Source organism: Rhinoderma darwinii, chromosome 7 (genome assembly GCF_050947455.1).
Source record: "Rhinoderma darwinii isolate aRhiDar2 chromosome 7, aRhiDar2.hap1, whole genome shotgun sequence".
Taxonomy (NCBI): domain Eukaryota; kingdom Metazoa; phylum Chordata; class Amphibia; order Anura; family Rhinodermatidae; genus Rhinoderma; species Rhinoderma darwinii.
In genome coordinates this window covers 28,962,243-28,975,210 of record NC_134693.1, presented here as the reverse complement: position 1 = coordinate 28,975,210, position 12,968 = coordinate 28,962,243, and the positions used below count along the sequence as shown (strand labels likewise).

The window sequence follows — 12,968 nt, the reverse complement described above, 5'->3', positions numbered from 1 at the left end:
ACACAGGTGCACGACTCGTTACAGTTACAGTATGTGTATCAGAACTGCGTATTCTAATGAGCCCAGTGCCTCTGTGTTCATCATATGTTAATGGACCTAATTTTATCCACTGGATGTAAATAATGAATGTTCCTACTGAATGGAAGCAAGCAGAGATCTTGAAAACCTCGACGAATTGATACAGAATGTATATTGGAAAATTGTAGAACTTTTAAATATATTTAAAAAATAACATTAATTTGCTGAAACCACGCAACCCCTTTAAGATCCTACATTCGTATTCAGAAAGGTAATTCTTATTGTCCTATGAGAACATTGTTTTATTTTAAAAAATGGAGTTTCCCTATTCTACGGGTTTTTCCCCTAGCAGCAGGTCCCCTTTAGAACTGAGGCCGGTTTCAGAGGCTTAACTTGAAGCTCCTGGGTCCTAATGCAAAATCTGTAACAGGGCGCCAACCACCATTTGCCATTTATAATAAAAATTTATTTTTAAGTAGTAGAGGAGCTTTCGGGTTTCCTCAGGCTCCACGGCCCTGCAGTGACTGCTAGATCTGCATCTAAGATTCAACAGCCATAATATGGATGAATTTTAGGGTCTGTATTATTTCTCCAGACACCTGGACCCCTAGTGGTTCTGAACTGACCTTACATTACTATAGAACCCTATGATGATATGAGTTTGGTTCAGTAGAGCTTTGTGGAGTTTGGGTGTTGCGACCTAAAATGCGGCCGTATTATGGTCATCTGAAATTGGCCTACGACCATGTTTATACAGTACAATTCAGCAAAGATCTGACTTGCAATCTGATTATTATGATGAGTGCAATTGTATAAACATGTTCAGGCCATGTTACCATTGACCGGAGTCATTCCTATGCTGAGTGATCAGTGAAAAAGACTCCAGTTGACATGCTGTGATCACTGCAATTGGTTTCCACTGATTACACAAATATTTAATGTCAGATTCATTTCAATCACAATGGCAGAAGTTATCGTCAATCGAATAGATTGTTACAGGTCATTCATACACAGTGATCATACATGGATACTATCAGAATTAATTGCTTTGCATAAAAAAATTTAATGTGTCAAGCCTCAGGTTTCAGAATTTCTTACATAGTAATCAATTGAAAAACATTAGGATACAACCTGATATGCCGGAATGGAAATGACTCGAACAAATAGCTGAACTTTTGCTATTTGATCAGTTTGACCAATCTCCGAAGTCAATTAGCACCTGCCTTAAGGCCAAGGGATGTGGTTTTTGTTGTGCGCGAGTTCTACAACTTACAAACAGCAAACTATGTGTTTACTGCAGCCCGCAACCGCTATTACTCAGCAGCCTGGGCTTGAAATTGCCAGAACTTTACAGATAATCACCCTAATAACAATGGTATAATCTAACTTTGTTTTTAACATATTTGTGCAAGTATGTGGAATGTAGTGGAATGGTCTGTTTTACGAAAAACACAAGTATCATTTATCTCTATGTGGTCCTTATTTTATGGTTTGGAATTTGCAGAAAGTGCATACGAATAAAGAGCGTGGTTCCAAATTGCAGATTGAAATCATTACCGAGTTACCAGGAAAAATATAGTATTTACATCTACTGCCAAACGCATCCCCTCCTTAGCTACAATAACAATTTGCAAGAAGCAACTAGAGGTGAGCACCAATTTGCACCTAAAGTGGTCCCAATATTTTTCAGATAGAATAGTACTAGTTTGGTAGCCTCTAACAGATAAGGTTATGTTAAAGGGGTACACGCTCAAACATAAATCACCATTGAGTGCAAAAGAGTTTTGTGTGGAAGATTTTTCAGTGGCTGAAATCCCCACCGATGTTATATTCTGACAAGTTTATATGACATGTCAGGAGATACACTACCGTTCAAAAGTTTGGGGTCACCCAGACAATTTTGTGTTTTCCATGAACACTCACACTTATATTTATCAAATGAGTTGCAAAATGACTAGAAAATATAGTCAAGACATTGACAAGGTTAGAAATAATGATTTTTATTTGAAATAATAATTTTCTCCTTCAAACTTTGCTTTCGTCAAAGAATGCTCCATTTGCAGCAATTACAGCATTGCAGACCTTTGGCATTCTAGCTGTTAATTTGCTGAGGTAATCGGGAGAAATTTCACCCCATGCTTCCAGAAGCCCCTCCCACAAGTTGGATTGGCTTGATGGGCACTTCTTGCGTACCATACGGTCAAGCTGCTCCCACAACAGCTCTATGGGGTTGAGATCTGGTGACTGCGCTGGCCACTCCATTACAGATAGAATACCAGCTGCCTGCTTCTTCCCTAAATAGTTCTTGCATAATTTGGAGGTGTGCTTTGGGCCATTGTCCTGTTGTAGGATGAAATTGGCTCCAATCAAGCGCTGTCCACAGGGTATGGCATGGCGTTGCAAAATGGAGTGATAGCCTTCCTTATTCAAAATCCCTTTTACCTTGTACAAATATCCCACTTTACCAGCACCAAAGCAACCCCAGACCATCACATTACCTCCACCATGCTTGACAGATGGCGTCAGGCACTCTTCCAGCATCTTTTCAGTTGTTCTGCGTCTCACAAATGTTCTTCTGTGTGATCCAAACACCTCAAACTTCGATTCGTCTGTCCATAACACTTTTTTCCAATCTTCCTCTGCCCAATGTCTGTGTGCTTTTGCCCATATTAATCTTTTCCTTTTATTAGCCAGTCTCAGATATGGCTTTTTCTTTGCCACTCTGCCCTGAAGGCCAGCATCCCGGAGTCGCCTCTTCACTGTAGACGTTGACACTGGCGTTTTGCGGGTACTATTTAATGAAGCTGCCAGTTGAGGACCTGTGAGGCATCTATTTCTCAAACTAGAGACTCTAATGTACTTGTCTTGTTGCTCAGTTGTGCAGCGGGGCCTCCCACTTCTCTTTCTACTCTGGTTAGAGCCTGTTTGTGCTGTCCTCAGAAGGGTGTAGTACACACCGTTGTAGGAAATCTTCAGTTTCTTGGCAATTTCTCACATGGAATAGCCTTCATTTCTAAGAACAAGAATAGACTGTCGAGTTTCACATGAAAGCTCTCTTTTTCTAGCCATTTGGAGAGTTTAATCGAACCCACAAATGTAATGCTCCAGATTCTCAACTAGCTCAAAGGAAGGTCAGTTTTATAGCTCCTCTAAACAGCAAAACTGTTTATAGCGGTGCTAACATAATTGCACAAGGGTCTTCAAGTGTTTTCTAATCATCCATTAGCCTTCTAAGACAGTTAGCAAAGACAATGTACCATTAGAACACTGGAGTGATGGTTGCTGGAAATGGGCCTCTATACACCTATGTAGATATTGCATTAAAAACCAGACGTTTGCAGCTAGAATAGTAATTTAGCACATTAACAATGTATAGAGTGTATTTCTGATTAATTTAATGTTATCTTCATTGAAAAAAACGGTGCTTTTCTTTCAAAAATAAGGAAATTTCTATGTGACCCTAAACTTTTGAACGGTAGAGTACATTTAGGAGAATAGTCATCTATGCAAGACTCGGTTTGCGCCAGGACAAATCAGAACCTTACTAGAATAGAGAGCCCCATAGCAACTACCATACACCCCTCATCTGGTAACACACAGTACCTGGTGCTTGTAAACCCTCACCTCATTTTTTGTAGAAGTGAAGGACAGTATGACCCTCCAACATGGTTATTTTAGCGCTGTATAATGACTATATGTTAGTAATATATGGGTAAAATATTTGGACACTCCATTATTTGGGCATTATTTAATCAAAGCTGGTCTATCACCTTAAAAAAGAGCAGATTATAAAAAGTACAGGTCTACTGCGCTGATGGGCCAATAGCTGGGCATTAACCGAAGGAGGGTAGGGAAAGGCAGGCAGGGGTGGGCAAGGGAAGGCGGGGGTAGCACGGTAGCACCAGGCTCAGGAATATAAGAGACTCATAAGAAGACTGATTTGCTGTACTGCTTTACATAATAGTTTAAAGGAAGCTGGACATCTTTCTCTAAGATTTAGCCTACCAGCACAGCGAACCTGTACCTGTAATTTGCTGCTTTTACATCGGGCAGCATACTAAGGTGACAGATCAGCTTTAAATGGAAAAAAATTATATTACATTCCTTTAAAATGTAGATTAGACTTCAGGGCTACTGTCTCTTTAAAGGTAATGTATCACCTATATTTTTTTACTAATGAAAACCAAATTGTAAAAAAAAATGATTGTTTTTTTCTTAATCTGTTTATATTTTTTTATTGTAGATTTTTTCAATTCTATTTTCTGTAACTAATTATGGGGGCAGCCATCTTGCCTGAGCTGCTTTTAATGGCTATTGGAAATATGCTTTACAGTAGCCACATGGACTATAGAAACCTGTGAACAGGAGGGGACCCATTGAGTTCTATGGGAGAGTTTTCTAAGCATGCTCTGTGATGAGTGAAGACGTCATTGTGCAGGGTGGGAGGGGAGCTGTGTCCATCTCTTGTCAATAGTGGATCCTGCGTTATCTATGTATACCGTATTTTTCAGACTATAAGGGCAGATTCAGACGAACGTTGCGTTTTTGCGCGCGCAAACAACGCTGCGTTTTGCGCGCGCAAAAAACCATTTGACAGCTGCGTGTGTCATCCGTGTATGATGCGCGGCTGCGTGATTTTCGCGCAGCCGCCATCATAGAGATGAGGCTAGTCGACGCCCGTCACTGTCCAAGGTGCTGAAAGAGCTAACTGATCGGCAGTAACTCTTTCAGCACCCTCGACAGTGAATGCCGAACACAATATCGAGCAACCTGTTAAAAAAAAAGAAAAAGTTTGTACTTACCGAGAACTTCTCTCCCGGCCGTTGCCTTGGTGACGCGTCCTTGGTGGCGCGCCTCTCGACATCTGGCCCCACCTCCCTGGATGACGCGGCAGTCCATGTGACCGCTGCAGCCTGTGCTTGGCCTGTGATTGGCTGGAGCTGTCACTTGGACTGAATTGTCATCCCGGGAGGTCAGACTGGAGGAAGAAGTCGGGAGTTATCGGTAAGTCAGAACTTCGTTTTTTTTTACAGGTTCATGTTTATTGGGATCGGTAGTCACTGTCCATGGTGCTGAAACAGTTTAACTCTTTCAGCACCCTGGACAGTGACTATCTCCTGACGTCGCGTACCGGAATTTTTTTTGCCGGGTTCGGCCAAAACGAGTTCGGCCGAACCCGGTGAAGTTCGGTTCGATTGTCCGGGTTCGCTCATCTCAAAGACACTCCATTTGGATGTTTGGAAACAGAAAAGCACGTGGTGCTTTTCTGTTTACACTCATCCTTTTGACAGCTGGTGCGCTGTTTCAGTCGGTTCGCACGGAAGTGCTTCCGTGCGACCTGCGTGGTTTTCACGCACCCATTGACTTCAATGGGTGCGTGATGCGCGAAATACGCGGAGATATTGAACCTGTCACGTTTTGTACGCAGCGAACAAACGCTGCGCACAAATCACGCACTGTTTGAACTGCCCCATTGACTTCTATAGGGCTGTGCGTGGCGCGTGAAAAATATGCGGCCTGCACGCACGAAAATCACGCTCGTGTGAATCCCCCCTTAGACGCAGTTTTTAGCAAGAATAAATCTTGCTAAAAAGTCCCTGCGTCTTATTGTCGGCTGTCAAGGGACCCGGAAACGCCAGGTCCCCTGACCGCTTGTTACTTAACCCCTTCCCGACCCCTGACATGCCGTAACATCATGGAGTGGGGGGGGATAATGTTTGGAGCGGGCTCATGCACTGAGCCCGCTCGATACACTGCAGGTGTCAGCTGTGTTTTACAGCTGACACGCTGCTCTAACGGCCAGGAACAGCGACCGCGGCATTTATAGCGTTTTTTTCATAAATTACATTTATGACATTTAGTGGAACTAATAAAATGTGTAAAAAAAAAGTTAGATACATTTTCAGGAGTGTAAATTTTTTTTATAAATATTAAACGTAAAAAAAAACACCTTTTTCCATTTTTCCCCAAGCACAATGTAAAAGAAAAAAAATTGGTATCGCTGTGTCCGTAATAGTCCGAACTATTAGAATATACCATTATTTAACTCGCACGGTGAACGGCATAAAAAATTTAATTTAAAAACACCAGAATCTTTTGTTTTTTGGTCACTCTAGCGCTAACAAAAATTAAATAAAAAGTGATCAAAAAATTGTAAGTACCAAAAAATAGTGCCAATAAAAACTACAGTTCGTCCTGCAAAAAATAAGCCCTCACACCGCTCAATCGATCAAAAATTATAAAAGTTATAGCTATCAGAATGTGGTGAAACAGAACAAATTTATTTTTAACAAAAAGTTTTTTCTTTGTAAAAGTAGTAAAATATTAAATATTTTTTTCCTATTTTCTGTTGTCTAAAACCTGGGTGTGTCTTATAGTCAGGTGCGTCTCATAGTCCGAAAAATACGGTAGGCGCTACCTGTCATTGTAATCTTGCCTGTGATGATAATGAGATGACTGCTGAGAAGTGATCTCTACAGAACAGGAAGGGTTAGTCTATTGTGAGGCTCAGTGGCCAGAGTGAGAACTTCAAGTTTTCAGTATTATTTTTTATAATAGAGAGAATGACTTAAAATAAAAAAAATTAACAAAAAAAATGATTTGTAGGTCATTTACTGAGGCAACATTTCCTTTAAATAAATACAAATTATTGCCCTTCCTAAAGGGAAATTCGTCTTTTGTCTTTGCCTATAATAAATGGTATACATTTATTAAGGGGTTTGGAAGATGTTACACCCCTGGCACTATCCCTAAACAGAGATGCAGTTTCCCCGCCTCAGTCTGAGCAAAGTATGTCTGTCTCTTTAAATAAAGTGGTGAAAAAGCATGCTTGTATGCAGTACCATCTTACAGTCTATGTGAAGCGCTGTATTCTGTTGCTCTTGAGCTTTTATGCAAGAAAGTACATCAGCCTATGAATTAAATATCTCAGAAACATTTGCAGTTTGATCAATAGCTGCTGAATTATTCATTGTGAAGCAAAGGATATGTCCTTGTTTTAATCAGGAAAAGTCCTAAAAAAATAAATTATAAGTCCACATGATGCATAGAATAGGTAAAAGAGCTAATTGGAATTAAAATGATGTACCAGGGAACTCATTTGTGTGATCTCATATGAGACTGATGATAGCAATGGCTGCCTCACCTTTTAACTTTTCCCATCTGAAAATCAAGAGTCCATTCCTTGCACATTTAACCTGTATTTTACCAATCAACAATTTCCATAATAAAGAGGACCAGCCAATTTACATGAATCATTCTTCTCTGCGGAGCAATGCTGGTACGGTGGTCATACAGAGCACATTTATACAAGGACACAATCAGTATTCAAGTACAAATATAGTATCAGGGGCAAATAAAAAAAATAAAAAATCACACCTTAAAGAGGTTTTTCAGAATTCGAAAAAAGGATCTAATCTTTTCCAGAAATAGCCTGTCCATTTGCCACGTCTGGTACTGCAGGTAATCCCCGTTCAAGTAGATTATACTGAGCTGCAATACCAGAAACAGCCCATGGATAGGCTGGTTCGTGGAAAAACAAGAGACCCTTTTCTCAAATCCTGACTAACCACCTTTAACCCCTTAGTGACCGGGCCTGAAAAGACCTTAATGACTAGGTAAATTTTTCTGTTTTTGCCTCCCTGCCTTTCAGCAGCCATAACTTTTTTATTTTTTCATTGACGTGGCTGTATGAGGCCTTGTTTTATGCAAGAGAAATAGTATTTTTTTCCCCCACAGCTTAGGGGTAAAAAATAATTTTTTTTTACGGCGTGAATATAGGAAAAAGCGATTCTTGGCATTGTTTTTCTTGATTATTTTTTATCCCGTTCATGTTTCAAGATAAATAACCCGTTAGATTAATTTTTAAGTTTATTACGGTCGTGTTGATACCTAATATGTGTAGAATTTTTTGTTTTTATTTAGTATAGGGGCAATAAAATGTATTTTATGCAAAAAACTACCTTTTTTTTTAATTTTTATTTTTTAATTTTTGTTACTTTTTTTTAATCCCTTCAAGGGATAACTTTATTTCTAACTTTTTTTTTACTTGTAATGTATTAGTATACTCCTGTATGCTAATACATTACACTGCGTCACTATGACACAGGCTGCTGATCGGGCAGCACATAGTGTGCCCGAACAGCAGGCAAACAGAACAGACAGCCCTGGGGTCCTTTCTAGGTCCCCAGGTCTGACTGCAGAGGGATTCCCCGGTGTTTGATCGCATCACCGGAATCCCGGTGATGCGATCAAAGAGGGGAATTCCCTTTGATCATGCCGCGGTCATGGACCGTGGCAATCAAAGGGTTAAACAGCTGGGGTCCGAATGTTTTCCGACCCCAGCTGTATTCAGGGGGCTTCTCTAGGATCAGGAGCTGTTAGTTACAGTTCCTGCTTAGAAGATGAGCGCTCACACGAACGCTCATCAGCCTCAACTACAGCGACGCCAAAAGACGTCGTTGTAGGCTGTGGACCTGTACCGCCTGACGTGAAAAGACAGTGGGCGGTCGGGAAGGAGTTAAAGGGAATGTGTCGCGAATTAAACCTTTTTTTTTGCCGCCTACGCTCCTCTTCCTTGCGCCTTCGCTTAGTTGAACATATTGCCGGAAGCCGCAGCCGAAAGTCGTCATCTTACTGTCCGGCAGCGGCTTCTGTTCCACCTGAAAACGGCGCCGGATTTCGCTCTACGAACGAGCTTCGTTCTGGTCTGTGTGGGAACTGCGCATGTGCAGTACCCACACAGACGGCGCACGCTCCTGAGAATGGAACGGCTCCCGTTCGCGTTCTCTATGGGATTGTATGTGCCGTATAGCATCTTAGTATGTGTCCTTAATCGACACATAGAGATGAAAAAAAATGGCAGCCCCCTTAGAGAAGTAAAAGTATGAATACATTAAAAAGTTGAAAGTGACAACATAAATAAAAAAAATGTTTGTGTACATTATATAAAAAGCAATATAATTACAAAAAATCATGACACCTTCCCTGTAATGTCTTATCATGATCCTTAAAAAAGGGACCATGATACTTTATGACCGAGTTCTATATGCAAACCTATCCAAGCCTTGTTGTGGCTTCTTCACTGGCTTGGAGCACTACATATGTGTCCCCATTGCCATGTGCTAGAAGGGTGGTGGTATGCTTTCCATAACCATATGGTTCACATCACACAATATGATTTTGTTTATGGGATGTTCTGTAAAAAGTAATCTATTGGTCCAATTACCTTCTCTATCACTGAAGCAATATTAATTATGTCATGTTGGCACATTGACAGGACAATGCCCTTCATTGTGCTTACAAATGATAACTGTGAATGTGCACCTATATTTACAGCAAGGCAAGCATAATCTCGTTTGAAATGACAGGTTACATCGTAATCTCGCGAGATTACGCTTGCCTTGCTGTAAATATTACAGAGACGCTACAGAAGTGTCAGAATTCTGAATAGACATCACGTCCTGGCTGGAGGTAATGTATATTCATTGTCAGTACACTGCAGTAATGTTATAGTGTGTTTATGTGGCTGCACATAGCGATATAGCTATATCGCTATGTGCTATATAAATGAATGGAGAGAAATGTATGACGCTGATTGGTCACTGATTGGTCAGCGTCATACACTTCTCTCTACAACGCCCACTTGGCCAAAAAGTAAAACACACCCAGTTGTTCATTATGAAAGTCATTAGCATAAAGCTAATATAGGTCATAATTCTGTCAAAAATTATCGTTTTTCTAAATATAAAACACTGCTGTAATCTACATTACAGCACCGATTAAATCATGTACAATATAGGGCACTTATAATGTGGTGACAGAGCCTCTTTAACCTCACTAATTATAGAGCCTTACCATGAAAGTGAAATCACCAAAAAGTTTCTACAATGACACCAACCTATAAATTAAGGCTATTCCAGAAATGATGAGAAAACTGTGAGAAGGGTTACAAAAGACATTTCTGGAGCTGTAGAACGACCACCCCCCATACACACACACAGAATGACTGACAGGTTTTCCTCTATGAGTTTTCATACAGGGAGAGTCCTGGCAGCAGTTAAACAGCTTTTTACATGATAATACTTAAACGTGTTATCTCAAAATTAAATGTTATCCCCTAACAACAGGATGGGAATTGCGGATGGAAGAAACGCAGCAGAACACAGTAGCAGCAAAGTGGATTCATTGAACAAATCACATCCACACGCTGCGTAAATACTGAGCGGAAAAAACACTCAGAAATTGACCTGTGGTGCGGAAATTTATTCCGCAGCATGTCAATTGTTTTTGCGTAAACGCTGCTTATTTATGGCGGGAATTCCAGTTGAATTCAATGCGGAGCTAAATCCTGCAACAAATAGCAGTTGTTGCGTTTTTTTACGACGGGTTAGCCATGACGTTTCATCCCATGTGACCGATGCAGCCAATCACAGGCTGCAGCGGTCTCCTGGGATGAAAAGTTTTACATAGCAGACATTCCGGGTGAAAAACTGCACCACATTTTGGTGCGCTTTTCACCTGGAATTCCCTGCGGCGCACAGGGCGTATATGCTGCTGCTATTACTCAGCGTATCTGCCCTGTGTAAACTCAGCTGATAGGGGATAACATGCTGATTGGTGGGAGTCCAACCGCTGGGACCCCCAAAGATCATGAGAGCAGGGGTCCCATTCCTCCGAATGAATGGAGCGGCAGGTCATCCATGCGCCCAGCTGTTCCATTCATTCTCTATGTCACTACCAAAGATAGCCGAGAGCTGTACTCAACTATCTCCGGCAGTCTCATAGACAGTGAATGGAGCGGCAGTGCGCATGTGCAACCTGCTGCTCTGTTAATTCAGAGGAACGGCATCACCGTTCTGGCGATTGGTGGGCGTCACAGCGGTCGGCCCCAACCGGTCAGCATTTTATCACCTATCCCGTGGTTAGGGGTATAACATTTAATCTTGAGATACTCCCTTTAATGAAATAATATAAAACTATATATCCGCGAGCTCAGCATCTCCAGTTTATCTTATCCTAGACCTGACAGAGACGCTTTATATTGAGTGACTTTCAAATACCTTGGATGAATTATGAATGGTTAGCAGAGATAAAGTCATCCTTTATGTGTGTAGAAAAGATTTACAGTTCAATAAGATACAACTTAATATTGGACACTTAATCATGAAACTGATGATAATACATTATTAATAATGGTCATGGGCTTATATACATTGATCATTGACCATGTCCCTTAACACAAAAAAACACGAGTAGAATAAAATGATCCATTTCCTACTCAAATAACCTTAAATAGCGGTTAGATAAGTAAATGTTTTGGGGGGAATTATCTATTATTCTAGGTTAGGACTTAAAGGGGATGTCCCATATGGACAACTCTTCACTAAATGATAATTCTAAAGCTGGCGGGTGATTAAATTCGGCTGAAATGGTAAACTTTGGTCATTTTGGCCGACCATCGGTTGCTAAATTACTGCGAACATTCGTTCACAGATGGCCGATGGCAGTCTGCTGTCTGCAAAGAATGTGACCGGCCAGTTTCGGAAATTTTGTTCATGACTGGCCGAAACTACAACTGCATGGCATGATCGGCCGAATTCAGCTGATCATTTGCCACTTTACACTGGCCCCAGGAACTCCCTGATCAGCCAATTTACTTATGCAAAATCCAGAAAATGATTGGTTGGCCGCATTTTGGCCTATGTCTATGTGGAGTCACATCTTTACGTTCTGGCTACCAAAGGGGAGGCCCAAGCAGGGGAACACCTACATGTGTGATGTTCATAAAAAAATTTGGGCACAAAACTAAATTTGCTATTTTTTCTGCTAGAAAACTGGGGGAAATCACATTTTAAATCTGAGCCATACGGTTGAATGATAAAGTTCTGGCTGCCAGCAGCAGCCACTAGGGGGAGCTGACTGCTTAAAGAGGCTCTGTCACCAGATTTTCAAACCCCTATCTCGTATTGCAGCAGATCGGCGCTGCAATGTAGAATACAGTAACGTTTTGTTTTTTTCAAAAACGAGCATTTTTGGCCAAGTTATGAGCATTTTTATATTTACGCAAATGAGCCTTTCTTAAGTACAACTGGGCGTGTTTAAAGTTAAGTCCAAGTGGGCGTGTATTATGTGTGTACATCTGGGCGTTTTTACTTGTTTTACTAGCTGGGCGTTGTGAATAGAAGTGTATGATGCTGACGAATCAGCATCATCCACTTCTCTTCGTTAACACCCAGCTTCTGGCAGTGCACAGACACACAGCGTGTTCTCGAGAGATCACGCTGTGACGTCACTTCCTGCCCCAGGTCCGGCATCGTGTCGGACGAGCGAGGACACATCGGCACCAGGCGACAGAGGCTACATCGACTTACCTGCAAATGCCGATGCTGCTGCAGAATCAACTGTAGCCTCTGTCGCCTGGTGCCGATGTGTCCTCGCTCGTCCGACACGATGCCGGACCTGGGGCAGGAAGTGACGTCACAGCGTGATCTCTCGAGAACACGCTGTGTGTCTGTGCACTGCCAGAAGCTGGGTGTTAACGAAAAGAAGTGAATGATGCTGATTCGTCAGCATCATACACTTCTATTCACAACGCCCAGCTAGTAAAACAAGTAAAAATGCCCAGATGTACACACAATACACGCCCACTTGCACTTAACTTTAAACACGCCCAGTTGTACTTAAGAAAGGCTCATTTGCATAAATATAAAAATGGTCATAACTTGGCCAAAAATGCTCGTTTTTGAAAAAAAAAAACGTTACTGTAATCTACATTGCAGCGCCGATCTGCTGCAATACGAGATAGGGGTTTGAAAATCTGGTGACAGAGCCTCTTTAAAAAGTTATACATTCAACTCAATCCTAAAACAGTCTGCAACAAGCACTAAAACTCCCCCTGGTGGCAGCTGCCGGCAGCCAGAATGTTATTATTTAACTCTACGTTTATACGG

General features: G+C 41.4%; 1 protein-coding gene across 1 annotated transcript in view; it reads right to left on the bottom strand.

Moving 5' to 3' along the window:
- PAPPA2 (pappalysin 2) overlaps positions 1-12,968 on the bottom strand; it is a 118,565-nt gene that overhangs the window by 104,075 nt on the left and 1,522 nt on the right. The window lies entirely within an intron of this gene.